This window comes from Apium graveolens, chromosome 4 (assembly GCF_009905375.1).
Source record: "Apium graveolens cultivar Ventura chromosome 4, ASM990537v1, whole genome shotgun sequence".
NCBI lineage: Eukaryota > Viridiplantae > Streptophyta > Magnoliopsida > Apiales > Apiaceae > Apium > Apium graveolens.
In genome coordinates this window covers 257,801,751-257,817,490 of record NC_133650.1, presented here as the reverse complement: position 1 = coordinate 257,817,490, position 15,740 = coordinate 257,801,751, and positions in this window count along the sequence as shown.

Here is a 15,740-nt window from a genome sequence, read left to right as displayed (position 1 = left end):
CAGAGAATTTTGCAAAAAATTGATTTTCAAAGATATTGACATACAAAAGTTAAGAGATTTATAACATAAATCAAGAGTGATTTTGTGTAATATTCTACTTTACTTATCCATTGATATGTCTGATGCATCAGATGAAATCAAATGTTTTATCTCTGCTTCGAGTGATTTGTCTGAGTTCCCTGTTGTTGTCTTGAAGAAATTATGTTTACCCTGTACTGCATTGAACATATGTAACTTTATGATGTTTAGTTAGACATATGCAGAGAGATTTCCAGTTGCATGCAATATTACAGGAAATATGATACTCAGATAAATTGTAAACACATAGAAAATAAGACATAAACAACTTCAAAATAGAGAAGTTGAAATATTTTCATTATTATAGAAATAGAGTACAGGAAGATTTAGATTTCAACAATTTAAACCCTAATCCTAACTACTCTAGTTTCTGCCTCTTCTCTGCTTCAATCCTCCTTGCCCTGCGTTGGTATGCTCCGGACATGGAGTGTGCAAGAGAAATGATTCTCTTTTGCAGCTCCAGAGCAGCAAGGCATTCCTGCTCAGCCACCAAAGCACGTCTTTCTTGCTCCAGAGAGACTTCTCCCTCGAAAAATAGAAAGTTTATCTGATCATCCCAAGAGAGTTCGTCAAAAACTTCAAGGGGAACATCAAAAGGGCTGCAAATGATCCCTTTGATGCAGACTCGAAGCCCAAAGGGGTCATAGTAGACCTGGTTATCAGCCAAATGAAGGGTTGGGAGATAAACGCCATTGTTAAGCTTGTAGAAAACAGGAGCAGCCATTGGAGGGATTTGAACAAGATGAAGATTTGAAGTTAAGATGTTTGTTGTGATGAATAATGAAGAGAGAAGGATTTGAATTTATAGAGGGAGAAAAGAAGCCAAAGAGACACTTGAGTTTCCCGGTGAATAAGTGTTTTAACCACACACACACTACGCGAATCTAGGCAGTTTCTAGCTTAACTATTCCCCGTGCAAGTACTCGAGAACACTTACATAAAAGGTTTAACTATTCCCCATGCAAGTACTCAAGAACACTTCCTAGCAGCAAAAGATATTTCACTAGCTCATTAATTAAATCAAATACTCCGTACTGAGAAAGATTTATTTTGAATAAATTCAAAAAAAAATAATAATTAGCACACAGTCAAATAAATTCAACTATTATCAGTATTCTCAAAACATCACATAGAATATACTAGTCTACTTACATTAGACTAATATATTCCACATTTGATCAAAAATATGCACATAAGCACGTAAATGTGTCAATAAGTCTGAGTAATTATAGACAAAGTATGCCAAAAGTATTTTGCTGAACATAATTTATGATTTAAATTATTCCAGTTTTTCATACTTTTTGCTTCTTTTGATCTGTTATTTATTAACTTCATATATTTAGGATATGAATTAATAAATATACAGTTTACTTAGAATTTTGAAAAATTCCAAGTTAAAATATGTATCGAGAAGTCTGGGTATTTATAGAAAAGGTAAATGACTTGTCGAGAACTCAAAAATAGACGTTTGGAGTTTGTCTATCGAGAAGTCATTTTAAGAAATGAAGTACATATCGAGAAGTCATTTTAAATTACTCTTTTAGAGAACTCAAAATTGACTTATCGAGATGTCAAATAAATACCCAGTTTGTCCAAAAAGTGGACTGAATTAATTCTAACTTTTATTTGAATAAATTCAAAAATAAAAATTAGAATAAATTTTCCAAGAGTATTTTACCAAGATAATTTATTGATTTAAATTATCTCAGTTATGAGTTATTGATAAGTCAACAATTGTACTTGTAGAGAACTCTGTGAACTATCAATACTAGAGAACTCTTCAAGGACTTATTGATAGGTCATTGTTAAGCCTATCGAGAAGTTGCTTGAGAAGTCAGTACATTGACTTATCGAGGACTCACTCGAGAAGTCCTAAAATGACCTGTCGAGAAGTCAATTTTGACTTATCGAGAACTCAGTTCTCTATATACTTTTGGTTTTTGTAATTCTGCCTTGTGTTAATTTTACATATTAAGGATGTAAATTAAAAACTCAGCAGTTTACTTAGAATTTGAAAAATTCCAAGTTGAATTTGAATTTGAAAAAAAAAATATGCAGAGATTTCTGGAATATTTATATTTCACATTTCAGTTAATTTCTAATGAAATCAAATTAATTATGATTTACTGAAGATTAATCTGCTGCAAAATATTAGCTGAGTTCTTGCCTTAGGAAGAAGGATTAAGCACTCCAATTTCACCTACAAGTCTAGTGAAAGTTGCTTCATCCAAAGGTTTAGTAAAAATGTCAGCTAATTGTTTTTCTATTGGAACAAAAATGAGCTCAATGGTACCATTTGTAGCATGTTCTCTAATAAATGGTACCTTACATCAATGTTCTTTATCCTAGAATGATTAACTGGATTAGCTACTATAGATATAGCACTAGTATTGTCACACATAATAGGAATTTTGTGTAACACTAGGCCATAATCCATTAGCTGATTTCTAATCCAAAGCACTTGAGCACAACAACTTCTTGCAGCTATGTATTCAGCTTCAGCTGTAGAAGTTGATACAGATTGTTATTTCTTGCTATACTAGGATACAAGTCTTTGTCCAAGAAGTTGACAGCTTCCACTGGTACTCTTTCTGTCACCCTGCATCCAGCAAAATCTGCGTCTATGTAACCAACAGCTTTAAAACCATTTCCCTTAGGATACCATAATCCCAAGTTTGGAGTCCCTTTCAAGTATTTGAAAATCCTCTTTACAACCATCAAATGTGATTCTTTTGGATTGGCTTGAAATCTTGCACATAGACATGTTGCAAACATGATGTGTGGTCTACTTGCTGTTAAGTAAAGCAGTGATCCAATCATCCCTCTATAGCTTGGGATATCTACACTTTTGCCCTTTTTATCTTCATCCAACTTTGTTGCAGTAGACATAGGTGTAGATGCAGGTGAACAATCAACCATACCAAACTTCTTCAATAAATCCTTGACATACTTAGTTTGGCTAATGAAGATACCATCACTTCTTTGACTGACTTGAAGTCCAAGAAAGTAACTTAGTTCCCCCATCATACTCATTTCATATTCACTTTGCATAAGCTTGAAGAATCTTTGGAAAAGCTTTTCATTAGTAGAGCCAAAGATGATATCATCCACATAAATCTGAACTAGGATCATAACATCATCATGTTTCATGAAGAAGAGAGTCTTGTCTATGGTACCTCTAGTAAAACCATGCTTCAGTAGGAAATCTGACAGTATGTCATACCAAGCTCTAGGTGCTTGTTTTAGTCCATATAGAGCCTTGAGTAACTTGTACACAAAATTTGGAAATTCTGGATCTTCAAAGCGAGATGGCTGTTGTACATAAACTTCTTCTTCTAGCTCACCATTCAGAAAGGCACTCTTGACATCCATTTGATACACTTTAAAATTTGAATGTGCAGCAAATGCTAGGAAGATTCTTATTGCTTCAAGTCTTGCAACTGGAGCAAAAGTTTCATCATAATCAATTCCTTCTTCTTGTGAGTAGCCTTTTACAACCAACCTTGCTTTGTTCCTGGTAACTACACCATTTTCATCCATCTTGTTCCTGAACACCCATTTTGTTCCAATAATGCTTCTATTCTTTGGTGCAAGAACTAACTTCCAAACTTTGCTTCTTTCAAACTGATTCAGCTCTTCTTGCATAGCAGATATCTAGTCAGGATCCAGTAGAGCTTTATCAATTTTCTTAGGTTCTACTTGAGACAGAAAATATGCATGTAGGCATTCATTAGCAGTTGCACTTCTAGTCCTCACACCAGCAGTAGGATCACCAATAATTACTTCTCTAGTGTGACTTCTATCCCACTTCCTTGTATGAGTTTGTTGACTTGTGCCTTCATTATTTTCTTCATTATTGGTATGACTGCTGGATCCTTCTTCTCTTTCCCCCCCTGTGTTTGTGCTCTCAAATTCAGGTGTTTGAGATGAGTAGTCTCTTCATTTAATGTCTTTTATGCACCAACTTCATCTTTCCCATCAAAATTACTATCAATGTTGAGGTTTTCAAATGCCCGGGCTTCAGCTTCATTATCATCAAGGCATTTCAAGCCTGGACACTTGTCATCATCAAAGGTCACATCTGTGCTCTCCATAATCTTCTTTTGATCAATCACATAAACTTTGTAGGCTGTACTTTCCAGTGAATATCCCAGAAAAATTGCTTCAAAAACCTTTGAGTCAAATTTTTCCATATATTCAGAGTTATCTTTCAAAATATAACACCTGCTTCCAAACACATGAAGATGCTTTACAGTAGGCTTTCTTTTAGACATGATTGAGTAAGGTGACTTGCCATATGCCTTGTTAATGAGATATCTGTTCTGAGTATAACATGCAGTGTTAACTGCCTCTTCCCAGAAATTTGTTGGCAACTTGGCATCTTGCAGCATTGTCCTGGCAGCTTCAACCAATGTTCTGTTCTTTCTCTCAACTACTCCATTTTGTTAAGGTGTTCTGGCAGCTGAAAATTCTTGAACAATACCTTTGCCTTTGCAGAATTCACTCAATGTAGCATTTCTGAATTCTGTTCCGTTGTCACTTCTCAATCTTTTCACACAATTGTAATCTTCGACCTATTTTTTTATCTTCCTGATGTGCTCAATTATGATGTGTGGAGTTTCATCTTTAGAGTAGATGAACTCTACCCAAGTGTATCTTGAGAAATCATCCACCATCACAAGTGCATATTTGTTCCTTGAAATTGATACGAAATTCACTGGCCCAAATAAGTCCATGTGAATAAGTTGCAATGGTGCACTTATAGAATTCACAGTATTTGACTTGTGACTAGATCTTTTCATTTTTCCTTTATGACAAGCTTCACAAACTTCAACTTGAGCAAATTCCAGTTTGGGCATGTCTCTTACTAACTCCTTTTTGACTAAGGTGTTAATTGCCTTGAAATTCAAGTGAGACAGCTTCTTATGCCATAGCTTGCTTTGTTCTTCTGATTCCTTGGTGTAGAAGCAGCAAATACCATCCTTATTTGTTGAGTCCAAGTCTACAACAAACAAGCTTCCTTTCCTTGCTCCTTTCAGAGTAACTTTACTAGTTTTCTTGCTGATAAAAGTGCATTCTTCTTTGTTGAATAAAACTTCAAAGCCTTTATCTGCAAATTGGCTAACACTGAGATGATTCACTTTAAGTGCTACATCATCAATGACAACATTTTCAGAAACAATCTTGCCATATCCCATTGTGAATCCTTTGTTGTTGTCTCCAAAGGTCACCAATGGGCTAGCTTTCTCCTCAAACTATGATAGCAGGGCATTATCACCTGTCATATGTCTGGAGCATCCACTGTCAATTATCCATATGACTTTCTTCACTTTGCCCTGCACACAATGAGATTCAGGTGTGTTTAGTGACCCAAGCAGTGTTGGGTACTTTCTTCTTGTTAACTGATCTAGTAGAAGTAGAGTGAGTTGTTTCAGATAAAATAGCTTTCAGAGATTGTGGTACATTTTTCCTATCTGATGTAGACCCAATTTTTGTTTCTTTAAGGTCTACTCTCAGTTTGTGGCAACTCTTCATCACTTTCAAGTTGCAAGGAATGCAGTCAAACTTGTCACCGAATGAGTAGGGATCATTTGAATCTGCTTCGTTGTATTTGCAAGTTCCTTCAGTTGGCTTGCTAACAACCTTTTTACAAAGATGAGTTAGATGAAATTTTTCACACTTCTTTCTAGGAGCATTTACAACATAAGAAAAATTATTGCTTTTGTTTATCCATATTTTCCCATATCTATTTTTCTTCTTATTTCTTGCATCTTCAATCTTTATTTCTTTGACAAGAGTCTTGGTGCTTTGATTGTCCATGAGATTTTCTTCAGAATTAGAAGATTGAGTTGAGTTTGCATTTTTCTTTTCATTATCCTCATCTGCAATTTCTTGCTTGATAATCAATTCTTCTTCACTGAAGTCTACTTCACAAGCCTTGAACACAGGTGACCCAACCTTTTTTAGCATTGCTGGAACATTTTCATTCTCTGTTGCTTTCCCTTTGTCCTTTATATTTTTCTTTTTGCTGTTCAAGGCATCATAATCAAGACCAATAGCAATGTTTGCACATGGTTTGTTTTTCTCATGGTACTGACCAACCAGTTCAAATACATTCTTGAAGGACTTCAACTTTACTTCATTTTTCTCCAATTTTTCCCTTAGCACAGCCTCAATCTCATTTGCACACTTGAGCTTGTTCTTCACATAACCATTTTCTTGTTTCAGGGCTTCAAGCTCCACTATCAACAATTTAGTTCCTTATTTTTCATTCTCAAGCTTCTCATTCATTTTTGTCAGTCTGCTCACTTCTTCATTTGCAGCCACCATGCTTGTATGAATGTGAAACATTTTTGTGCTCATCTTTTCAACAGTTTCCTTATATTGATTCACATTTAAATCAGTGGTGGTAAGAGTTGGTACCTATGATTTAGATGAGGATGATTCTCCTTGCTCCAAGGCCATGAGTGCATAGTTACCAAGTTCTTCATCTTCATCATTTTCGGAGTCATCCCAACTTTTACCTTCTGCAATATAAGCTTTGCTTTGCTGTTTCTTCAGAAGAGCTTCATACTTTGCTTCAAGTTCAAGATAAGCTTTATCTTTCTTTGCCTTCTTGGGTTTCCTGCATTCTGTAGCATAGTGGCCTAGTTCATCACAATTGAAGCACCTTATCTTAGATCTGTCAACAGATCCAGTTTTGTAGCCATTCTTGCTATAAGAATTGTACTTCCCTTTTTCCTTCCAGCTACTGTCTTTTTTAAAAGACTGTCCTTTACTCTTGAAGTATCTTGGCTTCTTTACTCTAATGTTAGAGAATTTTCTAGCCAAATAGGCCATTGACTGATCTAGCTCATCCAGTTCTTCAAGAGTATAGAACTCATCTTTTTCCAATTCCAGAATGACTTGCTCCTGTGAATCATTTGTTCTTTGCTCACTTGTTGAGGCAATTGGAGATTGAGATCTTGTTCATCATTGGATGTTGGACTTTCATTTATAATTAAAGCACTTGAGCCATCCACAATATGTCCTTGACCAGATCTCAATGATTGCCTTTGAATCATCTCTAGTTCATATGTTTTGAGAATTCCATATAGAACTTCCAGAGTTATTCTGCTCAAGTCTCTCCCTTACCTGATTGCTGAGATTTTCTATTCCAAATGATTAGGGAGAGTAAGCAAGAACTTTAGGTTCACTTCTTCAGCTTCATAGTATTTGTCATGAAGCTGCAAGTCATTTATCAACTTATTGAATCTTTCAAACACATCAGTAATGCTTTCCTTTGGCTTTGGCATAAAACCCTCATACTGTGAAATCAGTATTCTTCTTTGGGTTGACCTAACTTCCTCAGTTCCCTCATAGAATATCTCAATCTTTTCCCATATTTTCTTGGAAGTGTCACAGTTGACAATGTTATTGTACATCACATTGTCAAGTGACTCAATCAATATTAATTGCAAGCTGCTATCCAGGGAAACTTTCTCTTTTTCAGGGTCACTATACTCAGAGGGATCTTTTGGAGCATAATGAGCTGGGATAACCATGTCTCCATCTGTAGATTCCTCAACTCTAACCATAGGAATGAAAGGTCCATTCTTGAGGATCGGAATGTAGAGTGGATTGGCCATCCTGATAAATAGCTGTTGTGCATATGTTGTAAATTTGATGATTTCATTAACAAAATACCTTCGTAGATTTTACTTAGTGAATTTTATAGCACTCGATGGATAAGGATTATAGTCCCGAAGGATGACTCAATATAGTCCCGACGGATGATGATTTATTATCCATCGAGTGAGTAGCTTATGTAACAATAAGTCTATAGCACATTCCTTTGTATAGATCTCGTAGTAGCATATAAGTCATGATTGACTTTAACTAGATATGCAGAATATGTTAATTACTTGTACATAGATGATGTCTTGTAATTATGCATAAATGAAATGAAGTCAAGTGCCAAATAGCTACCGACGGATGATTAACAAAGCCATCGACGGATGATAAATATAGCTGTCGACGGATGATCAACAAAGCCATCAACGGATGATCATAAACTCGAAGGATGATCATGTACTCAACAGATAAAGAATTCAAATATCTATTGACAGTGACAACACATTCACATGCGTCGAGTGTATACAAATGGAATGTGGTAGCCGATTCAACTGGGTTTTCGAGAACAAAGAAGCATCGCCATTTCCATGCTATTATGAAGATATTCAAAGATGCTGGAATAGAGTAATGAAGCAGCATTGTATTAGTCTTGATAGTTTTTGTTTTATTATCTTGTCTAATTACTTTGTAATCTTGGTGATATATAAACCAAGAAGCAGTAAATAGAATTGTAACTAAGAAACTAAGCAATACAAAGAGAAATATTTGTAAGCAGTATTCTTAGCATTTCTCTCATTCTTAGTTGTTATCATTTTGTAAGCAGCTGTGAGCTTTTTGCACACAGAGTTCTCTCGATATATATTATATATCTCTGGTGGAATCATTCAAATCCACCAGAAAGTTTTTAAAGACTCTTGTTTTTAATTACTTGTATTTTGATTCATTTCAAGTAACTATTCCGCATTGTGCTAATCAATTCACACCTATATATATTTGAGTTAGAACATTCTTATTCAAGAAAAAGTTTCAAGAATTCCATTCAACCCCCCTTCTGTAATTCTTGTTACATTGTTAAGGGACTAACAATTGGTATTAGAGCAAGCTCTTGAAGAATAAAGAGTTTAAAGATCAAAACAACACAGCAAGATGACCAAGAAGGATGTTGGAGTCAAGATTGCTTTTCTGGATAAAGATAATTACCATCATTGGAAGGTAAAGATGCATCTTCATTTGCTTTCTCAAGATAAGGCCTATGTGGACTGCATAGAAAGAGGCCCTCATGTACCAATGAGAGCTGCAACTGGAAATGAGCCATCTGTCCCCAAGCCAAGGCATGAATGGTCTGATCCTGACATTGAACAAGTCAGGAAGGATAAAAAGGCCATGAATATCCTGTTTAATGGAGTTGATGGTGATATGTTTGACAACATTATCAACTGCAAAATTGCCAAGGATGTTTGGGATACAATACAGATCATCTGTGATGACACTGAGCAAGTTAGAGAAAACAAGATGCAACTACTGATTCAGCAATATGAGCATTTTCATATTGAAGAAAGTGAGTCACTCACTGACATTTTTAGTAGGTTTCAAAAACTGCTAAATGCTTTAAAGTTGCATGGAAGGGTCTATCAGACAAAAGACTCCAATATGAAATTCCTTAGATCTCTTCCAAAGGAATGGAAACCAATGACAGTCTCATTGAGAAACTCACAAGATTATAAGGAGTTTACCTTGGAGAGACTGTATGGCATCCTGAAAACATATGAGCTTGAAATAGAGCAAGATGAGAGGATGGAGAGAGGAAAGAAGAAAGGAGGGTCCATTGCACTAGTTGCTGAGTTAGAGAAGGAGAAGGAGATGAAGATGGAAGCTGTTGAGTCAACTTCAAGGGTCTGTGAAAGCAAGGGTAAGGGGCTTACAGTAGAAAGTGAAGATTCTTTGAGCCAAGATGACATGGAAGACATTGATGAACATTTAGCATTTCTTTCCAGAAGATTTGCCAAGCTCAAGTTCAAAAAGAACTTTGGAGCAGCCAAGCCAAATAGAAACATGGTGGATAAATCAAAATTCAAATGTTTTAAATGTGGCTTGGCAGGGCACTTTGCCAGTGAGTGTAGAAAGTCAGATTCAAGCAAGAAAAAGTTTGATCCAGTGGATTATAAGTAAAAGTACTTTGAGCTGCTCAAACAAAAGGAAAGGGCTTTCATTATACAAGAAAATGACTAGGCAGCAGATGGTCTGGATGAAGATGAAGATGTCATCTATATCAATCTAGCCCTAATGGCCAAGTCTGATGAAACAAAAATAAGTTCTTCAAATAATCAGGTAATTACTACAAACCTTGCACATTTATCTAAAGCTGAGTGTAATGATGCTATAAATGACATGTCTATAGAGTTATATCATTTGCGTGTTACACTTAAGTCTCTTACTAAAGAAAATGCTAAAATCAAAGAAAACAATTTGTTTTTGAGTGAGAGAAATAATGTGCTAGAGTCTCAGTTCATTGATTTTGAAAAATTAAGAATTGAGTGTAAGATTGCCAAGGAGGAATTAACTGAATCCTTGAAGAAAGAAGAAATTTTGAAGAAGCAGCTCGAGCGTGAACAAGAGGTGATTAAGGCATGGAAAACATCTAGAAATGTCCATGCTCAAATCACCAAAGTTCAAGGAATCGAGTCCTTCTATGATGAAGCCTGGAAAAAGAACATGGAGAAACTAGAACCAAATTTGGTGGATGGAGTGCTAACAGATGTAGACTCGACGGATGATGAGGATCATCCGTCGGATAACAAAAAAGGGTTATCCGTCGACTGATATAAATCCTCATCCGTCGACTGTAAGCAAGCCTATCAGTAAAGCCAAACTTGTTAAGCTGAATGAAAAGTATGGATCTGTTTCCAAGAACTTTGTTCCAGGAGAATCGAGTCAAGTTAAGAAAGGGAAAAAGGCTAATGTTGGTCACATGACTGTCAAACAGTTAAGTGACAGACTTGAAAAGATTGAGGTAAAGACAGAGACCAAAAAGAAAAATAATAGAAATGGTAAAGTAGGGATTAACAAACACAATAACTACATACCTGATAAATATGCTCCTAGAAAAATCTGTGTCAAGTGTGGTAGTGTAAATCATTTGTCTGTTAATTGCGAATTTGCCATGCCTACTTCCATGACTGTGCCACCTCACTTTCCAAACATGAATGCCATGCCTCCCATGCCTATGAATGCTATGTCTACACAGAATATGAATGCACAGTTTGATAATATGCCATTTGCACCTAATCCTTATTATGCTGCATTTAGTATGCCACAAATGCCATTTAGCATGCCTTACTGGAATAACATGTTCACTAATAACATGCCATTCCCTGTTGATTATAATATGCATGATAATTCTGTTGCAATGAATGGTTTCAAAGGCCCAACTCCAATGACTAAGGATGAATCTGATATCCCCAAGTCAAATGAGATAAAGCCTAAGAAACAGAAAAAGAAAGCTAACAAGGCAGGACCCAAGGAAACTTGGTTACCAAAATCAACTTGATTTGATTTTGATGTGTGCAGGGAAACAAAAAGAATCTTTGGTACTTGGATAGTGGTTGTTCAAGATACATGACTGGTGATTCTACCCTGCTCACAGGGTTCAAGGAGAGAGCTGGCCCAAGTATTACTTTTGGAGATGACAACAAAGGTTATACTGTGGGATATGGCTTGATTTCAAAGGACAATGTCATCATTGAGGAGGTTGCCTTAGTGGATGGTCCCAAACACAATTTGTTGAGTATCAACCAGCTTTGTGATAAAGGCAACTCAGTAACTTTCAACTCAGAAGCCTGTGTTGTAACTAATAAAAGATGCAACAAAGTGGTTCTCACTGGTGTGAGGAAAGGAAATGTGTACCTAGATGATTTCAACTCATCTAATACAGAATCTGTTACTTGTCTTCTCAGTAAAGCAAGTCAGGATGAAAGTTGGCTATGGCACAAGAAGCTATCCCATTTAAACTTCAAGACCATGAATGAGCTAGTAAAGAAAGAACTGGTTAGAGGCATTCCTCCAGTGGAGTTTTCTAAAGATGGACTGTGTGATGCCTGCCAAAAAGGGAAGCAGATTAAAGCATCATTCAAGAAGAAACTTGATTCAACAATTGAAGAACCTTTACAACTGCTACACATGGATTTGTTTGGACCAGTCAATGTGTTATCCATCTCAAGGAAAAGATTTTGCCTAGTGATTGTAGATGATTTCTCAAAGTTCTCTTGGACATATTTCCTAAAGTCTAAAGATGAGGCCAGTGAAATCATCATCAATCATATAAGGCAAGTCAATAATCATCATGATTTCAAAGTAAGAAGAATCAGGTGTGACAATGGAACTGAGTTCAAGAATTCTGTCATGAGAGCATTTTGTGAGGAAAATGGGATTCTGCATGAGTTTTCAGCAGCAAGGACTCCACAACAGAATGGAGTAGTGGAAAGGAAGAACATATCACTTATTGAAGCTGCCAGGATAATGCTTGAAGAATCTAAACTGCCAACATATTTCTGGGCTGAAGCTGTAAATACTGCATGCTACACTCAGAATATTTCCCTGGTTAATCAAGCAAGATGCATGACTCCCTATCAATTGTTCAAGAACAAGAAGCCAACTCTAAATTTTCTTCATGTCTTTGGCTGCAAATGCTATATTCTGAGAAATCAAACTGATCAAAATGGGAAGTTTGATGCTAAAGCAAATGAAGGAATTTTTGTTGGATATGCTGTTGGTAAATCATATAGAGTCTACAATCTAAGAACCAACATTGTTGTGGAATCAATACATGTTGTGTTTGATGATAAAAAGATTGAAGGACTTCAAGATGGAGATTACCATGAGAGCCTCAAATTCGACAATGTGGAGATGGTTAGTGATGACAGTGATGATGAAAGTGATCAAGAAACAATATTAAAGGATAATGCAGAAAAATCTACTACAAATGAAGCACAAAATTCAACATCTGTCGAATTGTAAAATGCTTCATCCGTCGGGAGACAATCTGCCTTATCCGTCGGAAGGCAACCTGCTTCATCCTTCGGTACTCAAAATTTACCATCCGTCGGGTTATCAAAAGGAGCAGGAAGTCAGGATAGATCACCTATAGAAAGTTCCCCTTTCTCAAATCAAAGATCCACAAACTCAGGGTGAGTTTGTAACAATCAAAACTCAATCTCACATCAAGACAATAATGAGGCCTCTTCATCTAGAGCTAATCTACCTCAACAAAGGAAATGGACAAAAGATCACCCATTTGAGCTCATAATTGGTGATGTTTCTTCTAGAGTTCAAACCAGGAGAGCAACTCAAGAAGAATGTCTATATAGCAGCTTTCTTTCCAAAGAAGAACCAAAGAAGGTTGAAGAAGCCTTGTTGGATCCTGATTGGATTTTAGATATGCAGGAGGAGCTAAACCAATTTAAAAGGAATAATGTATGAAAGCTGGTGCCCAAGCCTAAAGGAAAGAATCCAATATACACCAAATGGGTATTCAGAAACAAGATGGATGAAAATGGCATAGTAGTCAGGAACAACGCTAGATTGGTTGCAAAGGGCTATTGTCAACAAGAAGGAATAGATTTTGATGAAACATTTGCTCCTGTTGTAAGACTTGAAGCCATCAGAATTTTCTTAGCCTATGCAGCCCATGCCAATTTCAAGGTCTATCAAATTGATGTCAAAAGTGCCTTTCTGAATGGAGATTTGGAGGAGGAAGTCTATGTCAGTCAACCTCCTGGTTTTGAAGATCCAAACTTTCCATAACATGTCTATTATCTTTTGAAAGCACTTTATGGATTGAAGCAAGCACCTAGAGCCTGGTATGACACTTTATCAAAGTTCCTTTTGGAAAATCACTTCACAAGAGGTATTGTAGATAAAACTTTATTCTTTAGAAATGTAAATGGCTCTAGTATACTTGTTCAAATCTATGTAGATGACATTATTTTTGGCTCTACAGATGAGAAACTTTGCAAAAAGTTTGCCAAATTAATGCAAAGTAAGTATGAAATGAGTATGATGGAAGAACTAACTTACTTTCTTAGTTTGCAAGTTAAGCAAGTTAGTGATGGAATATTCATGAGTCAAACTAAATATATTTTTGATCTTTTAAAGAAGTTTGATCTAATGGACCGCACATCTGTAAAAACTCCCATGGCTACTGCAACTAAGCTTGAATTAAACACTACTGAAAAGTCTGTGGATATTTCAAGTTATAGGGGCATGGTTGGCTCGCTTCTGTACTTAACAGCTAGTAGGCCAGATATAATGTTTGCAACATGTTTATGTGCTAGATTTCAGGATAATCCTAGAGAATCTCACTTAATAGCTATTAAGAGAATTTTCAGATATCTCAAGGGAATACCAAATCTTGGCATTTGGTACCCTAGAGATTCTGGCTTTGATCTAACTGGTTATTCAGATGCAGATTATGGAGGTTGTAGAATTGATAGAAAAAGTACAACATGAACCTGTCAATTTCTAGGAAACAAGCTTGTGTCCCGGTTCAGTAAAAAGCAAAATTCAGTTTTTACTTCTACAGCTGAAGCTGAATATATTGCTGCTGGAAGTTGCTGTGCACAGATTTTATGGATGAAAAATCAATTGTTAGACTATGGTTTGCAAGTTGAATGGATTCCTATTTTCAGTGACAACACAAGTGCAATTGCCATCACTGAAAATCCAGTACAACATTCAAGGACAAAGCACATAGATATCAAGTACCACTTCATAAGGGAACATGTAATGAATGGTACCGTGAAACTACATTTTGTTCCAAGTGAGAATCAGCTTGCAGATATTTTTACCAAGCCACTGGATGAATCTACCTTTTCAAGGTTGGTAAGTGAGTTAGGTATGCTTAATTATTCTTAAATCTTTATGAGAAAATTTGCAAGTTGTAATGCAGCCAGAAATTTAACTGACTTTTCATTCTTAGATGAAATTTTGGCTAAGTCAAAATTTGTATCTCGACGGATGATCCTTATCCATCGAGTTTGATCATCCGTCGGTATACAATTTGCTAATAAAAATCAATTATTTTTCTGGAATATTTTATGACTCGACGGATAACTGTAACGCCCCCAAATACGGGGTCAGAAGATTTGGTCGTCACTATGAAACCTCAATCTAAATCAACCTGTTTAATCAATAAATAAATGCCAGCAGAAGATATTTAGCATAAATGACCCCAAACTAATCCAAGATCTTTTAAGGTTACAGTTCTAGAAATAAGAATTCCAAATTCCATAAATAAATTCTTCACTTCCTTTTAAAACTCTTTTCAATAAATTCCAACTCAAAACTAAACCCACTAGTAAAACTTCGAAAAGAAGTATACTGGGCTCAACTATAAAATACACAATTATAGTATAATATAATATAAACAACTTTACACAAAAGAACTTACACTAGTTCGCAAACCCTGGACCAACCACCTTCCAAAAGCTTCTTCTTTGCTTCCTCGAATTACGCAGCTAAACAGCGCAAGCTAATCCTCATTGGAGGTTAAATTTGAAAACAGGCAAGTATGAGCGAAAGAAATGCTCAGCAAGATCATTATAACATATATAAGGTCGTTTTGATATAAAACCGACATCTGCAATAGCGCAGAACATTTTAAAATCATAATTACTGAATCATAAAATTTTAGTGGAGGAACCCCATAATTGATTCCTTAATTGTATTTAAAAACCATTTTGATATTTTTGAGCGAAATGCTTCAGCAATACTTTGAATCTTGACGAGAATCAAACTCGTAAAATAGTGTTTACGGAAATATCGTAAACAATAATAACAAGAAACAATGATTATGGATTAAATCATAAACTTTACTCAAAACCGAACTCTTCAAATTAATACTTATTTTGTTGTCATATCAAATTAGATATCAATACGAACTTTGATGCTCACAACACCCATACTGAAATCAACATCAATCATCAATACTAATACCACCTTTGATATTAACAACAACGTAAGTAATAGCATAAATCAAAATCTGAATCAAAACT